Source organism: Pleurodeles waltl, chromosome 2_2, assembly GCF_031143425.1.
Source record: "Pleurodeles waltl isolate 20211129_DDA chromosome 2_2, aPleWal1.hap1.20221129, whole genome shotgun sequence".
Lineage (NCBI taxonomy): Eukaryota > Metazoa > Chordata > Amphibia > Caudata > Salamandridae > Pleurodeles > Pleurodeles waltl.
This window is the reverse complement of record NC_090439.1, coordinates 851,562,217-851,575,032: the sequence shown is the minus strand read 5'-3', so window position 1 is coordinate 851,575,032 and position 12,816 is coordinate 851,562,217. Positions and strand designations below refer to the sequence as shown.

The window sequence follows — 12,816 nt, the reverse complement described above, 5'->3', positions numbered from 1 at the left end:
GAAAAAGATTGCTTAGAATTTTGAGTAACTTTAGTTGCATTATATTAATTTTCTGTCCTTTTTTAGGATCTTTAACTTCTTGAAAGACTATGGGCCTGATTACGAGTTTGACGGTCCTAAGAATGCCAAACTTGCAGTGGTGGTCTGACCGCCAGATTACGACCCTGGTGGTCAGAACGCCAGGAGACCGCCACCTCCGATGGGATCAGCGATCCCGACAGGTTGGTGGCTGTGAAAGCTGTGGTCAGTCACAGCAGTGCCGAAGTCGGCACCGCCGTGCTGATCACGACTTTCCTTTCCGACAGCCTTTTCATGGCAGGATCCCGCCATGAAAAGGACAACAGAAATCCAGAGTTGGGGCCAAAGGGAGGCCTCGGCACCACCCATGCCCCTGCCATGGGAAGTGCAGGGGTCTCCTGTCAGCACTCTCTGAGTGTGCATTCCGAGGGTGCTGTGTGAAACAGCATTGGCCTCAGCTCCACAGTTTCCACCAGTCAGCCCAGTGGAAACATCGCAATATGACAGTGGGGAAGCCACCGGCTTGACGACTGCCTCCCCACAGCTGTATTGGAGTTCAGCCAGCAATCAGACCGCCAAACTCATAGTAAGACCCTTTGTCTTATTACCAAAGAAAGGAATATTATTACCAAACAAAGCAAGATATTTGAGGTATTGGGGGTAGATAGATGACATGATTTCACATTGCATCTAGCATTCACCTGCTGATAGAGGAGGACATTATGCTGTAACATCATAACCCCTAAACAAATAAAAACACTGTAGCACAATAGAACCCAAAACCACAAATCAAGGCCAAAGTCCAAATACACTGACGAGACAGCTGACCATAACCAGAAGCTATCACACACTCACTCACACTTCTCCCTTCAACCCCTCGAGTTCAACAAAGACAATTACTCCGTAGTCCAAGACGGCCATACTGCATCCAGTTATGTGGACCAAGACTGCCTGTCACATAACTAAGGAAAGATGTTTACTAAGTCCCCCGGGACCAGAACACTTTACCCAGGGTAGCAACTACAGTGAAAATGGGGGAAATACTATCTGCCCCTAAAATTGGCACAACACTTAACCTACCCAGCATGCTCCAAGCCACAAAAAAAAAGAAATGCAAGTCAAAATAAACAAACAGAATAAAACATCCCAAAGCATTAAATTTAGTCCTAAGCACACATAACAGTCACACACTCACTCAGATCCCCACCCACATTTTGAACACTAAATAAAATGTGGCATAAGTATTTGAAGCTTTCAATTTGCCGGTTGCTTTGTAAATTTGCAAGACTCACAGCAATGATGGGAATAATAGGCATATTAGATGGTTCAATTGGTGTGCTCGTCAATTCCTCATCTATTCTAGTATATCAGCTTGGATCTTGAGGACCGTATTTCCAAAGAACACATTCAGACTTCCAGTGATGGTGTGAAGTGATAGGTACCTTCTACACTCTCCAGGGCAGTCATTTATTTGACTATTATGAACATTCCCTTGTTTGATTTGTTACTTGGTTGTTTTCAGTTACAAAGTCATTTTGCTTCGATTTTTGCATCAGGTCTTAGTAAAGAAATGCAGCTGTGATTATGGTCCAAGAGCATGTACAATCTTACACGGACATGGAGACTAATCAAAAAGTAATAAATAGGGAATTCTAGTCTTTTTCCCTAGTTATACGGACCAAGTGCTCCAGACAACAATATAACCCACCAGGCAATACATAACCTTTCATTCTCAAGGAATGAGATATACGCAAAGCCTCATGACTCAATCATCTAAACCTAAAGAACACAAAAAAACACAAAGTCCAACAGCAATTTTACATACAATCATTAGGAAACATCATTATGCATTACACTAAGCACAACCCATCATTACACAGATATTGCTACCGAGATTCTGGTCTGTAAGAAAGCCATGGCATTCTCCAAACAACTGAATTTCTGATATTTATATGCTCTCATGCCCAGAACATAAAGTAGTCTATGCAACTCAAAAAATTAAAACAAATGGACTGAGGAAGGAGGTGAAATTCATTGGCTTACTGGGGCCCATGCAAAACTGTGTTAGGCACAGATGGAACTAAAAATTTAATATGTATAGTGCCATTCAAATATTTTGATGCACAAAGTCATGGAAAATCATGTGTTCATTAACTGAGTTTCAACTCAAGGGAAAATGCTTCATGTACAACATGGAGATCAGATTTCCATGCTTAATTACATCATCTAATTTAGGTTCTTATTGATACATGCTGCACCACAATATAGGGTATACATCAAAAGATAATTGAAGACAAGACCTGCTCTTGTCTTAACATAATCATGATCGAACTGTTAGCCACTTTGATTTCTAGCATTGACTTTTAGCCTTTTTTTTGCCCGCTATTCACTTCACTTTCATTTTGTCTTCATTTATACAGTTAAACATTCACTTTGCCCAATACAACAGGAATGATACTTCGAAAGTATCTAAGGGCCAGATGTAGCAAAGGGTTTTACCCATTCTGTCCTAATGGGAAAATGTGTTCGTACATACGGCCCTATGTTTGTAGCAAGGTTATTGGTCTGTAATGCAATGAACTTGTAACTTAGGGATAATATTAATGTATTTAAAAATTGTTTAACCAAAACATTTAACAAACATCAATGCTAAATGTTTGACTAACAGGATTTAAGTGTATTACGTTAAACTACATCAATGATGTTTACAGTTAGGATCAGGGCTAGTCTTAGTATAGATTTAAAATGATTCCAATGTAATTTAACGAAGGACAAGGATATGAATTAATTTACATTTATTTAGTCTAAAGTACGTTATTTCGATTTAGTTAATTTTAGGTGTGATTTAGCGTTACAATTGCAACATGTGTAACTATAAAAAAAGTAAATAGGTTTACAGTTAGAATTATTATTAATGCATTCTAATAAAAGTAATTTATTTAGAGATGTGTTGGAATAAGGTAACTGATTATTTTAAATAACTTATGCAGTGTAAGGGATAATATTAATGAAATGCAATGTAGTTAGATTAAGGAAATAACTAGCATTAAGACATGGTTTAGGAATGAGGTCAAAATAAAGATGGCAAAGTAAAGCAGTTTCATTGCTATCAATATCTAATGACAAAGTTGGATGAGGGAAATATGGGGGAGGGGAAGTAATGTGGAAGTATCAATAGTAGGAGTAAATACACAGAACTGCTACTCATGAGCCTTACTACAAGAAAGCATAATTTCCCCTTTTTTGTCATGCAACAACAGAATGAAACTCATCTCCTAATAAGCCTCCAGGAATATTTAAAACGCTGAAAACAAGAGTCCTGGTGTCATTAGGGCGGACAGGTTCTATTTTTAGGCAATGATGTAGAGTAATTGAAGGGAAATTTTACATTTAGATACTGAAAATGGAAGTGTTTGCTTTTAAAAACAGTTTGTGGTTAGTGATGACCCAAGGAAGCATGGTGATGTGTGGATTAGTGTCAGAGCCTTCACACAATGATTAAAGTCAACATGTTTCAATGTCTGTGTCCAAGGGGCCATAAAACTTGACTGATGGGACGTCTAGTCTAGAAGCGAGCTTATGACTGAAACAATTAATGAGTGTTATGATGTGATGTGTAGAATGCCGGTAATCTCATGGGGGGATTCAAGAATGCGGGGGAGGAAAAAAGCAGTTACAGGGAAGAGACAATGCGAGTGGGAGTAGGCTGGGGAAGTGGATTGATGCCAGGTTGTTATGTGCTATAAATGTCAAGTTGAACACCTCAAGGATGTTGTGCTCATTGATGAAGGTGGTACTTCAATTTGGCAAAGGGCTACTGATATAAACGACCTGCGTTATAAGGACTATCGCTTTTACCAACCTTGGCAATCCTGATATCTACGTGAGATCACCGTAATCGATTATCGCAGCACAACAAGGGTCAAGTCTTGTGCGTGACAACTCAAGGTACTATACTTAAAGTCTGCCTTACCGGGCATCGGGTATCAAGCTCAGGGCAATGGTAATCCGCTGGGTGGAGGCAGTTTGTCAAAAGTATCTCAAGCTGTTCCTTGTGGGCACAACATCGCAAGGCATCAATTTAGTCTGTGATGTACTACCCATTACAGTGGATGTATGACGTATGTGGGAGCCATTTTAGTTTGGGACTTAAGTCACTCTACATGGGAAAACATGGGAGCCATATTGTTCCTTGTATAAGTGTTTTCGGAGATTGGCACGCCTGAAAAGGGCTGATGATAGTTACAGCCATATTGTGGGTATTAGCTCATGGTTTTTTGGTGAACGGCACACCTACTGATGTGTTTTTGGTGCTGTTTCTTGTGCTGATTTACAGTGATTAGTAGACCCAAAGTACACTAACTGTCATTAACTCAAACTCAACTATATTGTCCATCTAATATTAACTTATACGCTTTAAAAAAATATATTATAAGAGGGAAAAAAGGGGAGAATTGGTATTATCTGTTTGCTCTAATTTTTTAGGTGTCATGGCCACACATAATGCAATTAGTCCACCTCCATCTTTTCTTAATCAACCAGGGGTTCCTGCAATAAATTGGGAGGACTGGACAGAAATGTTCTAAAATTATATTCTTGCACTTGATTATCAGGAGTATTCGCCGACCAGAAACATTTATTGAATACCCTAGGCAGTGAAGGTCAGCGGATATTTAAATATCTTCCAGTAACTTTAGGACCGAACGGTTAACTTAAGGATAATGCATAAAAAGATGCTTTGAAAAGATTAGAAACTATGGGCCTGATTACAACTTTGGAGGACGGTGTTAATCTGTCCCAAATGTGACGGATATGCCACCTACCGTATTACGAGTCCATTACATCCTATGGAACTCGTAATACGGTAGGTGGTATATCCGTCACATTTGGGACGGATTAACACCATCCTCCAAGGTTGTAATCAGGCCCTATATTTGCTAAGGAAACTAATTTAGTTCTGGCTCAGTACAAATTTTATATGCATCCACAAGCAGAACATGAGAATATTGAGGAATTTGTGTCCAGACTTAGAGAATTGTCAGTCAAATGTCGCTTTGGGGTTACGACAGACAAATTAATTTGTGATCAGCTTACAGTGCAATGTAAAGATAAAACAATATTGGAAAGATTATGGGCAGCTAAAGATCTTTCATTAAAAGATGCAGTTGAAATAGCCAAAGTGATAGAAGAGTCACAACGGTGTATGAAAGAACTCAAGAGTAGAGGGAAAGTCACTGCAGATGTTGTGACTGAGGAGCAAGAGTTATAGTATTGAGAGGGATATACACGTTGTCACGAAAAATGGCTTTAAAAGAAATACCTCAGACAGCAAGAGTCATGTACAAAGTAAAGATAAAGAGTGTAGTTGGTGTGGAAGCATTTATCATAACGCTGACTTTAAAAAGTGCTATGCATTAAACAAAGAGTACAGAAGATGCAGGTGCAGAGGCCATTTTGCTAGGATGTGCAAGGAGGGTAGTAAAGAACACAAAGGGAGTTTTAAGTCTAGAGGAGGAGATGTAGATATGTCAGTCTCAAATATGGATGTAGACAGGATATTATTAGGGAGTGACGGTTGTGCAGTTCATGGTAGATTATGATAGTCACAGTAACAAGAGGCGTTTAGTGAGACCGATGGCTGATTTTGAAATTTGTAGGAGTCAAGTTAAACTGATGACAGATTCGGGGTCAATGTACACCATAATTTCAGAGAATCCTTTCAAAACACTATGGAGTGGCATTAATCTAATCCCTAAAGACATAAATCCAGGCGGCTACCAAGGAGAAACCATTGACATTTTGAGATATATGGAACGGATCATTAAGTTTGGCTCACGTGAAGTCAAAGGAAACGTTTATGTATCAACTGATGGTCCAGCCATTTTAGGATGGGTACATCGGTGTGACTTAAATATTATTGTTAATCCAAGAGCTTCCACCCAGGTAACAGTACTAGAGGAAATCTCTTTGGATGACGTGCTGAGAAGTACACAAGGGCTATTTAGGAACGGTTTGGGATGCTTAAAAGGTTATGTGCATAACTTAATTAGATTTTTTTTTAAAGCTGTTACTGTTCAGCATAAAGTGAGGCGTGTGCCTATGGCAGTGCGAGGAAGTGTCAAAGAACTGCTGGCGGACATTCTTAAATTAGGAGTGATCGAAACCATAGAAGCATCTCCCTGGATTTCTCCTGTGGTAATCATGCAGAAATCAGATGGACGTTTGAGGTTTTGTGTGGACTAAAGATCCTTGAATCATAATGTAGTAGCTGATGCCAGTGCTTAATTTGTAAATAAAAACGTGCCGGTGCTCAGGCCTGCCTCTTAAACATGTGGCTGCTGCAATTAAATGTGGGAACACGGAATACTGAGGCAGCGTAATCCTGAAGTCACCCCGGGCCTCTTCAATCCATTTACAGCCTCTCTCTGCCCCTTCAGCTCACTCTTGCAGCCTTCTCCTTTCTCCCATTGTGACGCTTTTTTGTTTTTCTCTTCCTCCGTCTTTCCCATATGTGTCTTTTGCTCGCAGCAAATGCTTGAGGCAGAAGAATAAGCGCCGGCCCTCAAAAATAAGTGCTGGTGCTCAGCATAAGAAAAACAACAAGCACAAATTAAGCACTGGCTGGTGCGTTCCCACTACCTAATATTAACAAACTAATGAGGACTATAAAAGGGGGAAAATATTTTTCTAAACTAGATTTAAAAAATGCCTATCATCAGGTTCAGTTACATGAAAGCTCAAAACGTCTTACTGCCTTTATCACTATAGAAGGTACTTTACAATTCACTCATATGCCATTTGGTTATCTGTAGCAAGTGTATTTCAACACATGATGGCAAAACACTTTTCTGGAATGGAGAATGTTGTCTACTTTCAAGACAATAGTTTGGTTTTTGGGGATACGGTGTGTCAACATTATAATGCTCTGATGAAAGTTTTGAAATGATTGGAGGGGGCAAGTTTAACGCAGAGTAAAGAAAAGTGTTTGTTCATGACCATAAGCATAGACAACTTAGGTTACTCAGTCACCGAAGGGAGAATCAAACCTAAACAGCATTTACTTGATTCCATCAGATTGTCGCCATGCCCTAGAGATAAAGATCAATTAAGATCATTTTTAGGTTTGATAGAATATTACGCAAAGTTCGTTGAAAAGTCTGCTGTTAGGACTGAAGATCTCAAAATTCTGTTAAGAAAAGGGAACAAATACGTGTGCAATGAAGATCAACAGATATGTTTTGAGTGCATTAAGAAAGAAATTTGTGAAGCAAACATCTTAACAACATTAGACACATGGCTGAAATCTATTGTCACAGTTGATGCGAGCGCTTCTGGTAAAAGAGCAGTTTTGTCACAAGTTCATGGGAAGACAAAAAAGATTGTTGCGTTTGCCTCTCGCTCACTCACTCACACAATCTGAATCTAATTATTCGGTGATTGAAAGGGAAGCCCTAGCTGCTGACTGGGGTGTTGAATATTTTCGACTGTATTTGTGGGGTTTGAAGTTTGTTTTAAGGACAGATCATAAACCTTTGTTAAAAGTATTATTACCTGGAGGGGCAGGAAAAGGCTCAGCTGGATTGGCAAGGTTGGCTGCTAGGTTGCAAGAGTATATGTATATTGGGGCATTCATTCAAGGCTGGAGAAATGTCAAGGATGCCTATGGATTCGTATAAGGATGCATGCATCATGGGTGAAGATGAGAGCGATGGGGCTGTAGCATGGGTACAGGATGCTGTACATTCAGGTTTGGGTGCCTTTACTAGGTGTGATTGGGAAGAAGAAAGGGAAAGAGATGTAGTATTATCAGTTGTAATGAAAATGATATGTGAGGGAGCCACATGGGAGAGCGTAATTCCGTTAGCTGCAAGACCATACTTAAAATTTTTGGATGAACTCAGTGTGTTTGGAATCTATGTGGTTATGAGAGGAGATCTGTTTGTGCCACCTATGGGACTAAGAAACAAATTGATTAAAATGTGTCATGAAGGTAATTTGGGACAAATTTTAACGAAGAAAAGATTGAAGCGCGAATTCTGGTGGCCTGGTTTTGGATCAATCAAGTGGTTGAGTGGGTGGAGAAGTGTGCAGTTTATAAGGAAAGGGAGAAGAGACTGACTGTTGGGAGTGAGTCTGTTGAGAGTCATATGGTCGATATGGGTAAACCATGGCACACCATTTGTCTAGATCTTATAGGTCCTATGCATGAGTTATCGGGTGAAATGCATTATGCCCTAGTTGAAGTGGATGTGTACTCCAAATGGCTTATTTTGAGGTTCATTAGGGGTGTTACCACTAAAACAACCATAAAAGAGTTAGAGAATATTTTTCAGGAAGAAGGAATTCCAGCAACATTGATCACTGATAATGGTACGCAGTTGACGTCTACTGAAATGGTGAAATTTCTTGAGCGGTGTGGAGTTAAGTACTCTCGCACTTCTCTATATAATCCACAGGGGAATGGAATGGTAGAGAGCTAATCGTTTGATAAAGGGTACTATTCAACTGGCATTGGCAGGCAACACTGATGTCAGGGAATTGGTCAATGATATGATTTCACAGTGTTTCTCAAAAATGTCCCTTTCAGGAGATGAGGGAGAGTCCCAGGAACCAAACTAGTACCTACATGGTTGAAGGAGTGGGTAAACTCATCAGGTAGAAGTCTGGAAGAGGGGTTGATAAACCAATTCACAAAATAGAGAAATGTGACTGGGTAAAAATCAAGTCTGGCGAGTGAGAGGTGGATTAACTACATGTATGGGTCCATTGAGGGTTCATAAAGTAAGTAGATATTCTGTTATTCCTGAAGGGGGTGATAGGTGGAATTTGAGGAAAGTGGCTTTTTATCAGAAAGGGGTGAGTGTGATGTGGAAAGGGTTTAAATGAGTTCTTCAGGTATGATGTTCATGAGTGATGAAGAATTGAGAGTGAGGAGTGACAGGGAGGTATGAAGGGTATCTGAGACAAGTGTAGGAGCGGATGATTCTAATGCCAGAGTTTTCGCAAACCGCCTACTTATCGTAAGGACTACATGAGATCATAATGTTTTAAAATTGTCCTTACATTTTTAACATTTATTATTGTATTGCATGGAAAACTGAGATCATAACGTACTTGGATTTTTTTTTCATGTTTAACATCTATTATTGTATTGTTGGGGAAACTCACATGATTCTCCTTATTTGCATTATAGTTTTTTCCCCCCTCATTTTTTGGGTGCTCAGTAGTTAGGTTTTTATAGTTTTCGTTTATGTCAAATTGTATATTTCTTTGTGTTTCACTGATATTATAACTATGAAGGGAAGGAGATGTGTTACAATGTGATGTGTAGAATGCAGGTGATCTCATGGGGAGATTCAAGAATACGGGAGAGGAAAAAGGCAGTTAGGGCGAAGAGATAATCCGAGTGGGAGAAGCAGATTGATGCCAGGTTGTTATGTGCAATAAACTTCAAGTTGAACACCTCAAGGATGTTGTGATCATTGGTGAAGGTGGTACTTCAATGCACAAGGTACTTTAGCTTGCCAAACTTTCATACTCTTCAAATGTCAACCACAGGCATGGGTATGTCAAGAACAGGTGTTTTGTTTCTATGTGATCCTATGTAGAGTTATTAAAATGTACTACTCAATCATGTGAGAACATAGAGCTGGTCTGTCAGAAATACTTCTATGAATAAATATAGTTAGTCTGACGACTGTAGATGATAATATGGTATAAACAGAATTTAACAAAGTAGATTCGCTAACAGGTTACAAACTTAAACAATCTAAATAAGGGGGGGGGGAGAGGAAAACAACCAATTATGATCGATGCACATGGGTACACAAGATGCCCTGCTCAATAAAGTACCCTGCAGTCATCTGACAGGTCAGGAATTGTTATCTCACCACAGGTTTTATATTTCTTTAGAAATATACCCTGGATTCTACCTCACTATATATTTTATGGCCCTTAGATCACTTAAACCACATCTGATATGTGTTACGAATAAGCATATGGTGGCCATCAGAAATCTTTAACTGTCTGGGACAGCAGGAGGATGAGGCACTCCAAAGTATGAATTGTAGTATTCATCTGTACAACTATAGGTAGCAAATTGACAACTGAGTTAAAAATTTTAAAAACATGAGTTTTTCAAAAGACAATCAAGTGAGAGTTGAAAGCACAAACAAGTTTTAACATAAACAATTACTGCTGGATGCACAGCCTAACACAAATCAAAGCAAAGGGTACGTACTCCCCAAAATTACCATTGTGGAATTCTCTCATTAAAATCATAGCATGGTCAGAGGCAGGGATTCATGAAATAGGGAAGTTATTCAAAGAAGGCATCTTGCAACTGTTTACTGACCTAAGACAGTCATATCAAATACCAGTAGGCCAGTTTTTATTATCTCTAACTTCAGTGGGAGAGACACCGAAATGTGGGCTGCTAGATCCACAGGTTAGGAAAACATACATTTCCCAGCATTTACAGGTAATGTGGCCACAGGGAAATTGTGTTAGTTGCATTTTTGAAAAATCTTGGTACTCCAAAATGTAGTCATCACTATAGTTAAGTAGATGGTGACATTTGCGAGAAAAAATCCTTGAGGTCTCACAAGAGCAATATACTGGAAAAGGAAGTGCCAACTTCTTCTTGTGTGCATGATTAGCAATTTAATGATGGGTGAAAAACATCAGTCAATAGATTTCCTGAAAAGGTTACAGAACCATCCTCATCTTGTTTGGCAGCGATGACATTGCATGGAGTAGCAGTGGATGCATTAGAAATCCTGCTTAATGTTATACCATGGGGGACACACACTGTGTTCCATAACAACGGTATTGTTAGCAGGACTATTGAAATTCCTAGGGTAAGAGATTTCTGAATCTGGATGCAACCTTGGGATGTTGATTTTTTCACTAATCTGGTCATTTTATTGATCTTTTGACTAACCGTCACTAGTATCTATAAATATCAACTTGCTTCCCTAAACAAACAGGCCACCTGTTGGAACGATCCTCATCCTCAGGGTGCACCATTATGTCTGCATATCAAAAAATCTTTAGCCAAACCATACTCACTAATATCTTTATTAACCATGGAAAGTCTCCCATTACCTCATTCACTCAGCATCCTTAAAGATTCTGTTTTCACCCTCAGAACAAAACGCTTCCCAATAAAAACCAAAACTCAGAATATACCTCCCTTTGGAGCAACTCCAAGAAAAATAGAAGGCACAACCCCTTCATGGATCCGTTGGTCCTCGAAAAGATTCCTGTTTCTCAAAGACCTTAGGTCTTAGCCTTATCCTAAAACAATGGCAGAATTAGAGAATCTGCATAACTTAAACAACATTGAATTCTATAACTTTCTTAAACTAAAGGTTCTGATAAAAGGGGCTCCTACCCCACATAAGTCATCAAATACCCCTGTTATTAAAACTCTCCAAATTACCACATACTGCATTTTCAATATATAAAACATTAAATTCCTCCAACATCAATAATGATATTTTTTCGAAATTCAATCTAAATAGATTGAAAGTGCTCCTAACCTGATTACATTAGCTATAAATCATGGCATCTGGAAAAACATCTGGGTATTTGCCCTCAAGAGCAAAATATCTCCCACTTTATCACAATGCAAGTACTGCCAACTACATAACACCTACTGGACCCAGGAGAAACTATCTAAACTAGGACTTCTAGACTCGGGAAAATGCTGGAATTGTCAAGAGTCAACTGGCACATTTAGCCACATGATATTTAATTGCAAAAAACTTCAGCAATTCTGTAATGAGAATCAAAAAGTAATAAATGATATATTTAGAACTACAATACATTTTATACTTCCATTTAGTCACTCTAGGCCCCATTCCTGAGACTAAACCCCACTGACATGTGTCTCTTGGACCTCCTTCTAAGAATAGGAATAAAAACATTTTACGTGAATGAAAACTTTTCAAAAGTTATCACATCCCACCTGGTGGGCATGGCTCAGTTTTACAAAAAGTGCTAACAAAACAATATCCAATAGCAATTTCAATTGCCAGATATCACAGAAACTATGGAACAAATCATACATATATTGAAAAAAAAAAAAAATCAAGCCTCCCACTTTTAATACTTCACACCCAGCAAACCCTTATGGCCAAGTATGAGCTAACTGATGATTTACTGTTAATCTATGACTGAATAAGAGTATAAGAGTTAAATGCCTTAACTAATCCACTTCTCAGACCCTGCAACAATAATGTTTGACACTAGCAACACATTGACTTAACTTCAACCTTATCTATCTCTTTCCCTCCCTTTGATTTCTACACTTCCGTTTCCCCCCGGGACACACATATGTTTTCTCCCTCTCCCCTACTCTCTATCTTTCTCCCACCCCTTTTCGGGGTTTACAAGATCTAATGTGTAAATATTAGTAATGTGGATCCTTTTCCACTTGATTTTACATTATCTTACTCCCGATTGTAAGATCTGTTCTCAAATTCCTTTGTGTATTGTATTCAATACCCATCTTTATCTCCCCTTCTTTTTCTTTTTGCACCCTTGAAACAAGAAAACCTAATACCATGTTTTGAAAAACAAAATATGACTGGAATCATTGAATACTTATTATTTTTGATCAGATGAGGTTAGCCCTGAAGAAGCGGTACAGCAAGAACAAAACATGTATGCATTTTTTTTTTTTTTTTAATAGTGAATCTTTTGGGCTGAAGGTGAAACATGAAAGAAATGGGTGTAAATGATTAGTGTTTTGTTCTATGTTTTGGAGGTATGTTATGAATTGGGTATACTGTT

General features: G+C 38.8%; 1 protein-coding gene across 2 annotated transcripts in view; it reads right to left on the bottom strand.

Annotated features, from left to right (window-relative positions):
* Window positions 1-12,816, bottom strand: part of ESRP1 (epithelial splicing regulatory protein 1) — a 289,890-nt gene that overhangs the window by 187,767 nt on the left and 89,307 nt on the right. The window lies entirely within an intron of this gene.